Source organism: Eubalaena glacialis, chromosome 4 (assembly GCF_028564815.1).
Source record: "Eubalaena glacialis isolate mEubGla1 chromosome 4, mEubGla1.1.hap2.+ XY, whole genome shotgun sequence".
Taxonomy (NCBI): Eukaryota; Metazoa; Chordata; class Mammalia; order Artiodactyla; family Balaenidae; genus Eubalaena; species Eubalaena glacialis.
Window position 1 is genome coordinate 18050780 of NC_083719.1, and position 18661 is coordinate 18069440.

Here is an 18661-nt window from a genome sequence, read left to right on the forward strand (position 1 = left end):
GGAGACTCATGCCAAAGGTTTGGGTTAGCTACAAGGGTCATGAAAAAGGGACTTGTCAAGGATTTATCAATCTTTAACTTTCATATGAATTTGGATACTATCTTGTATCATATACAGGTTGCTTGTTTTTGAATCTCTTATTTTCATTGCTAACATTGTTTTTCTATATCTGCTCTTTTGCTTATTTCTAACTATTGAATCTTATCTATAAATGTGCCTTGCTTTCCTTCAAACAATCTTTCTGATTCCCTCCCAATAAGGTGAGATATCACCTTCTTTGAACTATAATTACAGTAATTTCTATTTTTGGCTCTCTTTATACCCCTGAAAAATTTCAAGTAACAAAGTAGATATACTATTAGTTTCTTATCTTTCCATGTTCTTGGCACTGGAAGCAATGAAATCTTGCTTTAAGAAATGTTCTCCCGCCTTCATCCATTGAAACAATCCAGAATGCAAATCATGAAAATGTGAAATTCTGTCATTGCTTATTAGTCATCACATACCTAACCATGACTAAAATGTAGGAGCGAAGATCAGCAAAGTGTATATTCTTGAGATCAAAGGAGTAAAAGGAGGAAAGATGTGAAAGAAATGCAATGAGGAAAGGGAAAGAAATGTGAATACTATTGAACACTATGCATTTACCTATTTCATTTTAAAAACTCTCCTGTAGGTTCTATCGTTATGTTTGTAATTAGGAGAAAAAAATAGAACCCAAAACTTGGGAATATTCTCTGAAACTGAAAAGCATATAGATATAGATATATAATATAATCTTTTACTAATATAATATGATATAATATAATATATAATATAATATAATATAATATAATATAATATAATATAATATAATATAATATAATATAATATAATATAATATAAACTTTGACTTACAGGACCACATGGTACTCGGATATGTATTGCTTAGAAATTTGATACATACAGAATTTATTTAAAAAATACAATTATAAAACTTTTACAGTTTATTTAATTGTTAAGTTTATAGAACAGAATACTAATCCTTTGATTTAGAACATCTCTTTCATTGGTTTGTGCAAAATTTAAGTCGAGGTTGCAATAAGAACTAAATGGCTTTCAGCTGAATGATTAGAGACAAGAGAAGTTGAGGGTAGAGTTTGGTATCTGAGGATAAAGACAAAATATTTATCTAGTACACATTTCTTTTTTTTTTTTTCTAGTACACATTTCAAGTTGTGGCACGGCTGAAGGGTTTTCAGGCATGGTAATAGCTAATACTTATTAAAAAGGCTCATAAAACACCCCATAATGCAAGCTGTGAGACTATCTAATACTGTCTCTTAAGGTGTCCCTGCTCTACATGGCATTGCTTTCTTGATACGTTCTACAGAATCTTAAGCAAAAGTCACCAATACACAGCCTTCTGCAGTATAATGGGAACTTAGAAGTGACAGGAGAGTAAAGGTAAATACGGTCATCACAACATATGCCTCCTCCGGTGCCTGCACGGGGCAGTGAGATTATCTGGAAAGAAATGAATTCTTGAGTCCCAGGAGACCGGCAACAACAGAGCAGCCAAGGCCCATGGCCTAGTATGGAGAATCACGTGCGAGGCAGGCTATGGAACACAATAGCCACACACACTTTTTTCTAAATTCAAGGTGATTCTTGATAGGAGAAGAGGCATATTCTAGGGTTTTCAAGAGCTAAAAAATGATAGTACTAGGCTTTTCAGTGGTTGTATTATTTATTTTATTGCTACATTACCACAAACCCAGTGGCTTAAAACAACATAAATTTATTATCTTATAATTCTTGCAGTCAGAGTCTGAATAGTTCTCACTGGTTAAAATAAAAGTGTGGGCAAGGCTGCATTTCTTTATGAAGTATCTTTTTCCTTGACTTTTCTAATTTCTAGAATTGGTTTTAATTCCTTGACTCATGGACTGCTCCCTCCTTCTTAAAAGCCAACAATGCAGTATCTCTCTGATCATGCTTTCCTTGTCTTCTCAGAATAGAGCTGGGAAACCCTACTTAAATAATCCAGAATAATCTCCCATCTCAAAGTTCATAACCTTAATTACATCTGCAAAGCCCTTTTTGTCAAGCAAATTTAAAGTCACAGGTTCAAGACATTAGGACATGGACATTTTCCAGGGAACATTATTCTACCTACCACAGTGATATAGAAGGTGGAGTTTTGGATGAGAGAGTTCACATTATGGGTTGAAAAATAAAGATCCAGATTTATTGATCTGAACTTTTAAATTGATTACAAGAATCATATATCCAAATGATTATATAAACTGAGAAAACTTTGAATATTACTTTATTATTCTGAGTTACAGGGACTTGTGGAATTCATAGTTAATGACAAACAGTTGAATAGTAAAAGAAATTATAAATATAATTAAACATATAAGAAAATTAAATAGTCAATAAATATTATAGTAGGAGTTATTAGAAAAAGCTTGATATTTGCCCTTACAGAATAAGAGGTAAAATAAAGGTATATAGTAAAAATAGAAATATAGCATTGTTCTCTGAGTTCTTAATGCATCAAAGACTCACTGGCTTATAACAGTATATTTCTAAAATTTCAATTTGTTGAACGTTCTGTATCATTCTCCATGAAAAACTTTTTATGAAAGTAATACTGAACTATTTTAATCAGGAGATAAGTTTCTTTTATGTTACACCTGAGTTGCACTTGTGAAAAAGAATTAAAATTTCCATAGGAATCAGGATATTTTTTCCTGTGTTATATTAGAAAAAATGGGCTTTCAAGCCAAGGAGAACCAAATTCGAACTCCAGAATTGGGAATTGCAATTATAGAATTGGAAAATTCTACAATTTCCTAGCTGAATGAATCTGTACACCAAGTTATTTAGCATCTATGAGATTATTTGCTAATGTTAAAATGGGAAAAATGTTATCAACTTGTGCAGTTGTTCAAATTAGATATCATAAAGTCACCATTATAAATAATAGGCTCTCTCCAATAATGGTAAATATTATTCCATTTACCTTAGATTTATCTTTAATCAATCTCTAATATGGTGCTCATCACAGACATAATTATATTTCTAAGCCTTTTGACCATCATAGTTATAACCTTCTGAATAAACATTAGCACATTTAGAATAAAGTTATTTTCTCTAATGTTTATTACTGTCCTACTTTATTAAAAATCAGAATTAATTCATTTTAATTAAATATAAGTCCTTCACTACTAGGAAGCTCACTTATCAGGTCCCTAAATTTGAAGGCAGTCTCACGGAGCGCTTGCTGTTCTGACTTGGATGAAACCCAGCTTTCCCAGGAGGACACATGCAAACTTCCTGAAAAGGTAAAACATTTTCGACAATCTTCTGTCTCTCCCTACCACATAACTTGACGACTCTACTTTGCAAACTTGTGACGTGCCATGGCTGGTCATTGTTTTCGTCTTCCACAGTACATTCCTTTTTTCTTCTTCTTCTTCAAAATCAAGCTCACTGACAAATAATACATATTTGCCACTCCACTCTTCTCTCGTAACTCCTCTCTTTCTTGGTTTTCCTCTTAAAGTTCTGTTTTCTTTGCAGGTTTTCTTTTCTGCAATTTTCATGTGGATGTTTCCTAGAGTTCTGTTTTGGCCGCTCCATTTCTCCCAGATACTGGATATGAACTGTCCAGCTCAGAGGGCACTAACATGGGATTTGCATAAGACAGATCTGGACTTGAGTAAGTTCTGACATTTACTACTTCACTTTGTAACTCTGGAGGAAATTTTGAGAAACAATCTTTATACCCATGTCCCTCTGAGAGTTCATTCCTAAAATGGGATATTAGAATTCAACATATGAGAGTGTTTGGAAGATTAAAAGAAATACTGTGAATAAAATTATTACCACAGCAGGGCACTCAGACAACAATAATTACCGCCATAACTCCCAACTCTCTATCTCCAGGCCTGATTTCCGCCACACATTTGTCAACTACAACCTGATCACATAGAATCTCTCATTCAACAAGTTCAAAGCCAAAGTCATAATGATTTCTCTATCTCCCTTCCTCCCTGCTACAGTAATATTGGTTTCTCTTTAAACATTCCTAGTTGAGGGTATTTGGGCTAATGACAATGTAATAAGTCCAGTTTTACCCAAAAAGTGAGAGTTATTCTAGAAAATTTCTCCCTAAACCTATATCCAGTCATCACTGTCATATTAAAGGTCCTACAATCTTAATGTATTATATACTAAGCCATTGTATTCTAAATCCACTGTCGCTGCAGTGTCTTTATTCAGGCTTATATTGTATCTAGACTCAAAAATTATAATACTCTACTCTCTTCCTAGAAACTCACTCACGCTTGCACTAGGATAGAGAAATTTTTTCTAATATGCAAATTTCAAAATCATCCAATATCATAGTTTCGCTTACAGCAAAATTCAATGATTTTTTTTGATTATATGTTAATATAATTTCTTAGGAATTTAAAAAATATTCTGTCACCATTTTTACATAAAATATGATATTTTAGAACACAATTTAATATTAGCATATTACAAAATACTACTTTATGGTTTCCTAATTCTGCAATGTATTAATGTTATAATATGTAAGAAAATTTAAACTTTTTTATTTAACATTTATTTCATACTATTTAATTTACTTTGAATTTCTTAGATGAGTAAAATCAATCTTTTTATATTTAGTAAATAGACCAAATGAAAATTAAAATTGAGATTATGTATCAGATATATAGCTTGGAAAAATATATTACAAAAACTGCTTTTCAGAAATGAAGTTGAAAATTGCAGCTGTGACTTAAAAATCCATTTCTTTATTAAAATATCAGAATAAGAGAAATTAAGGCTGTTCTCTGAAAGCATGTTTCCTACAAACAGCATCTGAAAATAATTATTATGACATGTTAATTATCCCAATAAATGAAAGCTAAATGCTTTATAATGTTATTACAGTCCTTACAAATATGGTTTAAACACTAAAGAAAACAATTTACTGCAAAATGATTTTTTTTCCACAAAGAGAATGCAAATATTGAATCCAGTGAAACATTCTGAGGTAAATTTGAAAACTTATTTTAATTTGTCATTTTTAGATATATGGAATTAGGATTCAAGGCAGAAAAATTCACCCTGCTTTTTAAATGAGCAACTAGAAAGATATTGTTGGACTTCAGGACAACGATCAGATTAGAGAGAAAGTTTAAGGTTTCCCTGAAATTAGAGTGAAGTCATGGGAAAATAAAACAAAGCAATGCACTGCAGAAAGAAAGAGCTGACTGGGGATGCGTTTTTGAACTGAATGCTTTTTACTTGCCCATCCTTAAAATTGGTAAAAGAGGACAAGTTCTCCAATTCCCAATAAATGAACTGGGTGTATATTAATCATTTTTCCCCAGGTTTGAAGGATAAACCCTTTGGATACTTAGCCATTTTCCCCTGATGAGCATAACTGCTAAATGTCAGCCAAGCCCTTTGAGATCCATGTCTGTATTTGATGTTGTCCATAGTCCTCACATATATAACATCACACAGACACCTACACACCCACACACAAGCACAAAAAAACTCAAGTCCCTTGTCAGACGATAATCCTCCTGATAGCTTCCAATGAGTTACTATGTTTGGAAATTGGAAAAAAAATTGTAATGCTCTAGTCCATCTCATTTCTTCTCTCATGAAGGGAGTGAGAGATTGAACCCAGAGAGAAATTGTTTGTTCAAGTTTCTTCTCTTATTCTAGCCACTAAAAATGCAATTATACGTAGACAAAACCACTGCAATAATAATGTTTACTTCTAACTTGTAAGCAGCTTAGTCATCACATGTTTTTCACTAGCAGATTCTCATCAAAGGCTCCCTCTTATTATAATGTAAGCTGATTCCAGTACTCCCCGCAGCCTTCCAACCAGGAAGTCCACTGCATTCTCATGCACTTGTTTTGCTTTTTGGAGTATTATGATCACTATGTTTACTAAAATGGGTATAATTCCAACATCTCATTTATTCTCTCTTTGAACTTCTATTCCTAATATTGAAATGGTATGTGAAATATCTTATCCCTCTTTTCTTTGTTTGTTTTCTTCTTAGCAATATTTTCTCAATAAAAAGTTCAGATCTTTGTTCCTATTTCTCACTCTATCTTTTCCTCTTGTAGCTTAAAGCTACATCATAAATGGTGCCACCACTAGATGTCTTCTAAACTGTATTTAATCAAGATTTCTAGAGAGCGAAACACACATACACCATCTGGTAAAAACTGAGGAATAAATACCTCGTTGTGATTGTTTGATGCAATAAATACATGAATATTATAAAGGGAATAAAACCATAACCTAGAAGCAAATTCAAGGGTGCCATGACCAGATTAAAATGAAATTTATCGTACAAAATAGCTAAAAATTAAACCCAAATGAGCATAATATCTATTAAGTAATGCTTCCTATTCGAGTTCTAAATATCTGATTATTAGTTTTTAAATTATTAATTTTCAGTTTCCTAACATTGCCACAGAATCTGTTAATAACATCTATTTATCAGTGGAACAGAGGCTGCCAGGACTAAGGAAGTTTAGATGATTGAAGCTGCCTTCTTATATCACCTTATACAACCAGCCTATGCTTGTAACATGATACATCTCTGTCGACAGATGATCTAGGTGTTCTTTTAAATTTCTTTAAAATTAATTTAGAAGTTTTATTTTTTTCACTGTTAGGTTTTATATTGAAATCTTGTATAGGAGTCACTGTCAAGATATTTGATGTTTTAATCTGAGATTGCCAATATCTTAGTCACATTGAACAGCATATGTGTTTTCCTCTGCAACTACCAAAACACAGTCATCATTATAAGGTGATTGGGGTGCAGTGGAAAAAACTGGTGAAACCAGAATCCAAATTTCTTTTGCACAGGAACCAAATGACTGCTCCCAGAACTGTTAAAATTACTGTGCTAGCAGTCACCAAAGCTGATATTAAAATGTGGTTATCTGATAAATATTTCTTTTCATATGGGATAGCTGCTTTACAAAGGGTTCCTTCCACAGAAGAAACTTCACAATTTCCTTTTTTCCAGTCACATGTCTTGGTGTGCAAAAAGGCACAGGTGTCAGCTAAATCCTCGCCATTTTAATTTTTCTTAACCCAATATATGTAAAGATAGTTGTATAACATTTTATTTAACAGAATAATCTTGTTATATTTTCACTGTACCTTAAATAACTTAAGTAATGGACATGGAAAAGAATATGTAGATGCCCATTTAACTAATGGGCCTTAAAATGCCATCACAAGTTAAAGTACATCAATCCTGACCTTTATTGAAGAGGGAAGAATTTTACATTTGAAAATTCAAATCTCCTCAAGCTAAAGTGAGAGTGTCAAAGTTTCCTAGAACATCGTCTCCCCCAGTTACTTCTGTATTTTAGAAAGAGATGGATGCTGAGCTTATTTCAACTCTATATCCTCTTTGTTATATACGTTTTCATTGAAAACTGTGGATGATATTTCCAACCATCCTCCAAAATTGAGACTATTTTTCTTATTTTTTGTGAAATAGTGAGAGATCCATTGAGTTTTTGCTGAGCTCATGATTACCCAGTTACAGATGAACATTTTCAGTGAGGATTTAGTTTGATCTAGATTAAGATAAAGTGTAGACAAAACAGATCCACGGCTGTCGTTACATAAATTCCATCCCTTTATAGGAACCAATATGCATATAATCTCTATCACACATGGTTGAATTCAGTGTTATCAGATGAACAGTAAATTTTTCCATTTTCCCATAAAATAATATATTTTTCTGGTTGTCTCCAACATGCTAGTGGTGAGGGTTGTTTGGGTTAGGCAAATTCATAACTTATGATTTAAATCTTAAGATGTACTTCACTCTGTATGACAATCTCTAGGTCCATCCATGTCACTGGAAATGGCATTATTTTGTTCTTTTTTATGGCTCAGTAATATTCCATTGTATATATGTCAGAAAGAGAAAGACAAATATCATACGATATTGCTTATATGTGGAATCTAAAAAATATGGTACAAAAGAAACTATTTACCAAACAGAAATAGTCACAGGTGTAGAAAACAAACTTATGGATACCAAGGGGGAAAGAGGGGGAGTGATAAATTGGTAGATTGGGATTGACATATGATCACTACTATATATAAAATGGATAACTAATAAGAACCAACTGTATAGCACAGGGAACTCTACTCAGTACTCTGTAATGACCTATATGGGAAAAGAATCTTAAAAGGAGTGGATATATGTATATATATAACTGATTCAACTTGCTGTACAGGAGAAACTAACATAAAATTATAAATCAACTATACTTCCATGAAAATTAATTAAAAAAATAAATAAATCTTAAGACATGACAACCTATTTGAAACACATGATGTAAATCAGAAGTAGAAAAACCAAATTGATGCTTCCAAATATTTATGTAATATTAATTATTTTCTTAAAAATGTAGGCCCTTATGAAGGTGTGGGTGCCAGGTGACTCAACCAACTATGGACCAGAACAAGAAAATTGCAGCTCTATTGCCATCTTCCATGGTCCCTTAGGACTATAGTTATTGTTCAATGCAGAAATGTCTAAATTAAATTTTAAAGATACTGGACAACAGTTCTTCCTCCAAACACAATCCATTGATACACACATTGGACTATGTCTGGGGTTTCGACTACTCATAAAATGCTTTCAACCTTGTCAGAGTATCAACAAATATTGATTTATTATGAAGTTTTACCAGAAGTTACATGAGAATCTACAGAAGAACCAAAGATTTCAACTTTGTCATAATCTCAACTATGTGAGCCTGAAAGGGGCTGTTCACAGAGATTTGGGTCTGTTGTTCCAATTATTGAAAGGCCAATGGCCTGAACAATTAGATAATTCATTTGCCACAGTCTAGAAATATGTATCAATAAATATTATTAAGAAGCACTTTGGAATGTATATACGTATTATAAAACCTATTTTTAATTCTACCAAGGCTGATTCATTATCTCCCATGATCTGAGAAGCAATACTAGTAAAGCAGTCCATAAGCTTGAGAATATTTTTAAGGAGTGACTACAAAGATTTTAGAATATCAGGAGGCAGCAACTTAAGACTTCTGCCAGTGTTGTACCATTGAACTCCATTAACATTGGAGTTCTCATTTTCTGTTCACCCCATGCTCTTCAATCTGACCACTCTGACCATTGCAATACCTCTGCTTAAGTATTATCTTGTCAGTGTAGTCATTCCTGATTCACCCCATATTAAAAAAAAGTCTCTTTCCTATTATTTTCTAATTCATTACCCTGCTTAATTTTTCTCTGTAGTATTTATTAACGTCTGATATATGATGCTTTTATACTTCTAAAAAATGTGTTGTCTGTCTTCAATTAGCATATAATCTCTTTGAGGATATTAATTGTTCATAATTGTGGTCTTAGTTTCTAGAAATGTGCTTGGGGTATAGTGAGTGCTTTATATTTGTTGAATGAGTGAGTAAATGAGACCAGAAGATGGGAGGCATGGTTAGGCTTTAAGATACCACATTGTTCAGGATTTATATTCCTTTTGACACATTTTATTCATATGATGATATGATGAAAGGGAACAATCATAGTAGATGTGAGATACGCCATTTCCAGAAATAAAATAAGCAAAAAGCTTTCTAAGTATTATTTTGATGTTTAGGAGACTAAAGAATAAAAGTCTTTATTTGGTCTTGAGCATGTTTGCCCCATATTACTGGAGCTATATTGTCTGGAATGACCTCTAACTTACTTTCTACATAATATCCTATCCTTTTCTGAAATAAAATCAATGAAGAAAGACAGAGCTTCAAACACAATTATTTCACAATTACTTTTAGCTAGAATGGCATCAGTATAATGAGTAAATTTAGCATTTGAATTAGATTTAGGCCACTTGTTTAAAGCCTACCTTACTGAATTATGATATCATGGCAGATAATTTAAATACCCAGGTGGTTGGAGAAACAGTAAATCAGACTGCTGGCCCTGCAAGAAAAAAAGCAAATTACTCTTGCTATCCAGAGCTAACAGTGACTCCTAACATCACATAAGCCAAATCAATGACTGCATATGAATCAGGAGTGATTAAGAATCATCTTTCAATGTAAAAATATGGTCAGTCACAGTTCTAACTGCAGCCACCTTGTTTTAATCTATATATAATTCCAATTATATTCTATAAATAATGACCAAAATGTTTCTGATTTCTGTATAGCTAAATTGAGGTCATAATTAGAAGAGTGTTGCCTTTGGGCATAACCTACTTTTCTGATTTCCACATCAGAATTAAAACTTTACTTATCCCCTCAAAAATATGGCAACCACGACTTCATATTTATCACTTTCTTGTGGCAGGAAGTCTTTGGGGACTGCCATTTTGCACTTGCAATGAAAAGGTTGCTGCACTGTTTTTCTTCATTCTTTCAAGTGAGAACACTTATTTTTTCCCTAGAATCACAATAAACCAATCCTACTATCAGTTTGAAGAATGGGGAAAACCTATACAGAAACTCACCTTGGTTCTCTATGTCTCAACTTAGAAACTTAGTAAAATTCTGCCACCAAAAATTCTCTCTTCAGTATCCCCAACCATTAATATAATCTTTGTTTCCAAAGCTCCCTAGTTTTTGAATGCCAGTGTCTGTCAGAAACAAAGAATTTATGGTCTCTACTGAGAGATTTTATGTCATTGATCTGAAAGAATAGACATAGGGGTAAATCCAACGAGGAGCTTTGAGGCAATTCCAGTTTTGTTGTTTTTGTTGTTGCTGCAGTCCTTGTTATGTAGGGTATGTATGTGTGCTGTTGCTGTTGTTGTTGTCATTGTCGACAGGCAGGGAGTGACCTTTGTATTAGTTTCCTAGGGCTGCCTTAACAAGTACCACAAACTCGCTGGCTTTAAACAACAAAAATTTGTTGTCTCACAGTTTTGGATATTACAAGTCTAAAATCATGGGGTCTACAGGGACATGCTCCTTCTGAAAGCTATAAAGGAATCCTTCCTGGCTTGTGGTGCTTTGCCAGCAACCCCTGGAGTTACCTGGTTTGTAGATCCACCGCTCTAATCCACAGTCCTCACATGACATTCTTCCTGTGTTTCTGTCTTCATATGGCCATATTATAAGGGCATCAGTCTTAAAGGACTAGGGGCCCACCCTACAGTAGTATAATCTCATCTTAATTTAACTAATTATGTCTTCAATGACATGACTTTATTTCCAAAAAAATAATAACATTATTTCCCATGATTCTGTGAGTTTTCTCCTGCTCGGCTGTGCAATTCTTCTGGTCTCACTTGGAGTGTCTTACAAGGCTGCGTTCAGCTGAAAGATGCTTTGCGATATGGTACTTCATTCTCAATGTACCCTCCTGGCTTCCGTGCAGTACGGCTACTGGATTCCACAACAGCATATCTCTTCTGCCCCATTTCATCTGTCAAAGCAAGACACACGGGCTGGTCCAAAGTCAAGGGGAATATGAATAGACTGGTCTCTTATGTGAAGACTGGCATGCACATACACATTGGGAGGAATCGTTAACAGCCATAGCTGGAGACTACTTAGCATCAAGTACTACCTGCCAATGTTGTCACTAATTCTAGTTCTTACTTTTAATAAATCATAATATTCTACTCTATCAATAAAGGTCCAATCAGGAGAGTAAAACCACAGGATAATTTGCACAGGGGGAGTTTTATATTAAAACGTTGAACTACAGTAGGGGGTTGGAGTAATGAGGGATTAGCTGTTAGGAAGACAACTGTAAAAAATAGAGGAGTAGCAGATACAAGGAACACTGTATACCTTTAGATCTGAATAAAGGTCCCCAAGTAAAAGATACCCTCCATCCAGGGAAACTGAAAATGATGACAGATTCAAAATAAAGAGGTGTTCTATTTTTAACCACTTCCACTCAGGCAGAAATTATGGACATTGATGGTATATAATTACAACATGATATTTTCTTTGTTCAAGTCACTGAGAAATGTTTTTTTCCTATTAAAAAACTAGAAATATGAAAATAGCAAAAAAGATTAATAAGTTTTGGGGATCTAAAGTACAGCATGGTGATTATAGTTATACTGTATTATATACTTGGCATTGCTAAGAGAGTAGATGTTAAATGTCCTCACCACACATACAAAAAAAAATGGTAATTATGTGACCTGATAGAGGTGTTAGCTAACATTATGGTGGTGATCATTTTGCAATATGTAACAACACGTTGTACACCTTAAACTTACGTAATGAATATACCAATTATATGTCAATAAAGCTGGGGGGAGAAGGAATTAAAAAAATAGCAAGTATGATTATTTTTTATTAGAATAAAGAACATTACTAAGCAGTACAGATTTTTATTTATTTTACTTTATTGAAAATGTACAAAATATTTCTGTGATTTAAATGTCTAGAAATCTTTTCAGTATCTTGTGTTAAGAAAGATGCCAAGTTTCATGCCATTTTTCCTAGAAGAAGGGAAAATTATCACATGGCCAATTCTCTGAGCTTCTTGGCTTAAAAAATAGTATTTTCTAAGCATGTCCTAAAAATGTTTAGGAGCTGTTAATTCATAGTTGTCTTGAAAAAATGTTGAATAAAAATCAGTGAGTAGTTTTTTCATGTAGGTTTAAGAGACTTAAAGATAGCATCTCTAGCAAATTCAAAAAATATATATAAAATGTTTTTGAAGACATACATTTGCTTTAAATATCCTTACTAAAACGAATAATAACCTCCCTTGTTAGTTTAAAAAAAGTCCTTTGGTTTTCATAACTTTAGATTACAAATAATATATTAACCTCTTTATTTTGACCTAAAGGACATTTAGGCATCGTTGTCTGACCCTAACAACTTTATCTTTCTTCTGCTAATTATATGGACCATTAAACTAAAATATGCAAATAATCACAATTATACTGAAGACTTAAACGGGCATTGAAATTAGTAAATAGAAAACACCAATTATAGATTATCTCGTGGGAAAAAGCTAAACTATTCCTTAGTTAATAGTTAAGAAATAATAACTAACTCGCTTCATTTATATACTTTATAGCAAAAATTACCTCTGGACCACATTACCACAAACAACATTATCAATTACTAAAATACACACACATTAATAATTACTAACCACCATCACAATAAACTAATTGAGGAAACCCACTTAGCTTAAAAATATCAAAAATAAATTATATAAATGCTACAGAGCAGTAGAGAAAAATAATACTTATTAAAAAACTCAGCTGATTGTACCTGGTATACAGCAATGTAATGAAACTGGGGCGGGGGCGTGTCAGTTATCTGGAAAAATATACATGGTACACCAAAAAGAATAAAAACAAATATTATTTAAACATTTTAAATTGCATTTGAAAAAAATCGTATTATTCAAAACTAATGATAGAATAAAATATCTTTGGCAAGATATAAATCTGCCAATGGTTTTACCTGCAGCTTTGCTAGCATGAAAGAAAAATCAAGATGACGTCGGTATTGCTAAGAGAGCTCTTTTAAATGGAGCCGGGAATCCACTGAGAACGTGGGACTTACGTAGGTCTCAGCCTGATAGAATCTAAACTTTTGATCACTTATAGTCTTAATGCAGCCATTCAGAAATTCCACACAGTATTCCAGAAACTCAAGATACTTATCGGACCCTTACCCTAAATAACTGGTTATAGCCTATCCCTTAAGGACAAATATTTCCTTTTTGCATCAGAGCCAATCATAATTCTTGCAAGAAAAGTTTAACAACCTTGTGGCTTTTGCCTTTATAAGCTCCTGACTCTTTCCCTTTCCTAGAATACTCTAGGTTTTACCTGCATCTGTGTTTCCTGAATCGCAGTTCCTAAGACCCCAAATAAAGCTCATTATTCTTTGCAGCTTCAATACTAATTATTGTTCAACAGTAGAAATAACATCAGAATAGCAAACCCACTATAACTTATGTATAATTGTCAAATTTCATGTGGAGTAAAACAAATAGATGAATCAAATAACAATTATAAAATTTTCAATATCCTGATAAAAATAATTATATGTAAAATATAAATTAAACAGGAAAAGTAAATAGAAATGTTTTAAATACAGTGCAACAAAAATTGATAGAAGAATTAAACTGGCATAACAGAGTCTGCTCCAGAAAAATATTTTCTATGAAGATTCATCAAATTTATGGAAAATGATGGAAAGATTTGATTTCATAAGCAGACAGTCAAAATCATCATGACAAAAACATCAAGATTGAAATGTCCATGTCTGGTGGTGATAAAAGGATAGGATTTAAGTAGCAGAATCTACATTTCCTTTGCCCAGATAGAAAGATGCTGTTCAAGGAACACTTTTAGTCTCTAACCAGCCAAAGAGAAACCAGGATGTTAAATTTGGCTGTGCTTGCAAAGAAATATAAAATACAGGAAAATAAAGAAACAGGAAAATAAAGAAGCAATTACTGGTGAGCTAAGTTTCAGGCTTCTTTTGCTCACTGTTTTTGTATTCATATAATGAATGAACAGCCTTGTCAAGAACACTTTAAAGTGCCTTAGGATAGGACTGGCATCCAGCCAAGAAATTCTTCAAATGCAATTCTGAGGGGAATAAAAAAGAAATATAGAAACACAGAGTAGGAGTTGTATTTTGAATTGCTTTTGTCTTTTTTTGTACAGTCTCAGAATACTTTTGCAAATCAGTTTCTGCAGCAATGGGACTCAAATTCTGGATTTTCTCTTGCAAAGAACATAGAACTACTGACGTTATAGTTAGAGGATGACCTCCAGCGGCTGGTATAAAATGCATAGAACAGCCCATAAATTACATTTGTCCCAGATCTGACAACTCCATAGAATTAGACTGGAACAGAACTAACTAGTACAAAGCTCATTTCAAAGACCTTTCTTATTCCCCAAATAAAGTAACCTAATTATGATAGTATTATAATCACCATAGACGACAACTTATTGAAATTTTCTGGTAGATCTTATTCACTCCTTGAGAGTATAGATATACATATGTATATATATGTGTATATATATATATATATATATGGTCTTAGAATTGACCGCACAGATCAAAACAGTGTCTGTGTTGTCAATGGAGCAAAAGCTAGAGGACATGCCAAGATATCCAGAGCTCAGAAGTCCGTAGACAAAGAAGCAGGTGGAAGAAAAGAGCAGGTGAGTGCATTCTTTGGGTTAAAGCTGAACTATCTGGTGATGCAAGGAGAACCTTCAATCTAAACAGAATGCATTTCGTATGAGTTTGAGGAGCCGAATGAATACATGTGGATCCTTGCATAAAAGTCAGCCATTCTGTTTGGTAAGTGGCAAAGTTAAGGTGGGGCACAGCACTTAGGATAAGCTGAAACTTCCTAGAACGTACATAATACCTGATGGCACGTGTGTTTCATTTTGTCAAATATCTTGTTCCTCCTGAGACTGTTTCTGTTCTGAAGCAAGGCCTCTTTGGAGCACACTGTACTTAGATAAAACACTTCATTCCAGAGACAGAGGGAATAAGCTGGGAAACACAGGCTCTGAATATGCTCAATATTAGCTTATCAAAAAATGTTAATTTCTGCCAAGGTCTGGAAAGGGAATTATAGGTATAACGTACTGGGAGGAAATCATCTGAAGTTGAAAGTCCTTGAACAGTTGCAGCCAAGCGTAACTAACATTTTTACACAGGAAAGATAATGCAGGGTATGTTTATGTATAAGTTCATTTTCAAACTGGGAAGGAAAATTCTCAAGATTCTCCTGGCCAAAAAAAGAAAAAAAATCAAGCAGAATAAATTATTCATCATACCAAGTGGCTTGCCCTAAAAACAGAAGAAAAGGTCATACCACCACCAGGACAGAATTATAGCAAGAGCCTAAAGCAACAAGTATGTAGAGAAGAAAAAAGAAATCCATTCTCTGACAAGTGCTGGAAGTCTCTCAAAAGTGCTGGAAGAGAAGTAAAACAAAACAAAACAAAGTAAAACAAAAAACTCACTTTACGTTGAAAAAAAATACAGTGATCAACAGAACTTTGAACAGTAAACTCTTGAACGCAATTCAGAACATAAAAGAGGAATAGAGTCTTCTGGATCAGGCTAGATGTTGCCTGCCTAGAATGATTTCCTGCAGACCTAGTGGGAAAGAGGGCAAAATATTCAAAATCATTCTGTCCCCTAAAGTCTGCAAGATCTCTATGTGAAAATGCTCTTCTCTATGCTATATTGGAAAACATAACTTCGTCTGTGAGCTAACTGGCCTTTCTAACTCTTTATCTCTCCATTTACCAGTTAGACCCTGGAAGAGTCCATCTGTGTCTGCAAACTCATTTATCCAGGTTGAAAACTACAACTGCCACAAGGGAGGAGAGGAAAGGAGGAGGAGACTGAATCCCCAACACTCAGGTCATTGGATTAGCTTTCCTATTGTCTATAGGACACAACACTCTTGGATGGGAGTATGGAGTGAGGTAAGTAGCCAGGAGAGTTTAAGGAAATTTCTACTCATAGAAATGAAGGAAGTGAGGAGGATTATTCTATGACATTGTATAAAGCTGAGTAAACTGCTATTAAAAAAGTTTTGAAGTGGTGATTTAGATTCCTCTGCTCAAATCTTTTTTAAGAGTCTAACCTAGGTATTAGATGTTGACATTAATATGTACTCATCTCATTTCTGCCTTCCATGATGACGAAGTTGTGGATATTCCATTTAAAGTGAGGCTTTGAAGTTCAGCTGCCTGATGCTCGGTTCACCACTATCTAGCTATGGGTCCTTGGGAGACAATGAATAATTATACTAAATACATCATGTGTTTATCGTGGGACTGAAATAGTAAGTAAATATGAAGTGTTATTGGAAGATATATTTTTAATACTTTTCAATAAGAATTCATTATTATTGTGTTATTTGACTGTTATTAACATTACGTTGTGATAGAAAGCACCTTAAAACATATTTGTAGAACAAGAAAAGATATAAATAAGCAGTACACCAAAATGAAACATGAAATTCAACTTTTTGACAGATATTATCCTAAGTTCTTAAGATAAATTTACTTAAAAAGTGGTCATCACTAACATTTTAGCACATTTTTTCTATTTTTTTCTATGAATTTCTACATGTGACTTTATTCATATAACAAAATGTATTAAATGCTAGTAAATGGAAAAGTGATTCCTTTTTGAGATGTAAAATATTTGTGTTCCTAGCTATTTTCAATCATATGGATTTTTCTTATCAGTATGTTAATGCAAAATATATATTTAATTAAATCTTAGCAAACAATTAAAAAATTATGCATTTTAGCTCCTGACATTTACATGAAAGATCTCTTAGGGAAAAAAAAAAAGCTTCTTCACTTTAAACAAGTCACTAAAACTACTATTAAGATTTATACTCTTTGTACAAAGTAACTACAAAAGTTCAACATGAATTAAATTTAGAAAATAAGACAGGAATGTCTCCAAGCTATTGATGTTTAATTTCAATTCTGCAAAGTGGATTTTGAAATAGTACTCCCTTCCACATTATGTTACACAAATGGATTTATGCTTTGTTGATACTGTGACATCTATGTTACTATCTCTCGCTGTTTAAAGATAATTGATAAACATTAGAACTGAAAAAAATGTTTTTTTACACATAACAGTGTAAATCTTAAAGGTAAATTGAGGGATTTAGTTGACGAGAAGATGCATAAACCCTGAGATTCCAATTGCAATTTACTTATCTCAATATTTGGAAATACAATTATGAACGTGCTATTCTAGCTAAGCAGACAAATGTTTTCTCTCACATGCATCTCCTCTGATTTTGCACTGAAGTAGAAGGAAAATCAGTCTGTGTGTATTCACCAACTGATGAACATGAAACTGACTTTGTGAATGGTGCATTGCCCACAAATTGGGTACAGATTGTCATTAATGGAAATAAGTGGAGGTGGGGGTAGTGGGACTCTGCAGAGATTTTCTTCGAAACATTTTGCAGTAAATATCCACCTGCAAAAACTCTCACTATGCAAATTTATGCCAATGAATAATGAATCCTTGGAAATGCCAGTGTGCTGCTACTTCTCACAAGGCTATAAAAAGGACATAAGGTTGATAAAATATTTTTGTCATCAAGATTGTCATAATTGGAAATAAAACTATTAACTTTACCTGATTTAGATCCATTTTCAGATACCCACACCACTTATCACTGTTATAAATAATTTTGTCAACTATTCTCAATTATTACCGATTCCCTTATCGTGGCCTGAGATATTCATGTCCAAAGTGACATAAAGAAAACTGCAATTCCTTGATGGATTTCAACTTGATTTGGGGGAAACATTGCCCATCAAAGTATCACCGAATAATCATTAAAATCAAGAAATAATTACAAAAGAAATAAATACAAAGGTTTGTAAAAGAATAGTATGAACAGCTATACACCAATAAATTAGACAAGCTAGAAGAAATGGATAAATTCTTGGAATCATACAAACCTTCCAAGACTGAATCAGGAAGAAATAGAATATCTGAGTAGACTGATCAATAGTACAAAGATTGAAATAGTAATCAAAAACCTTCCAAAAAACAAAAGTCCAGGGCTAGACAGTTTCACAGATGAATTCCACCAAATATT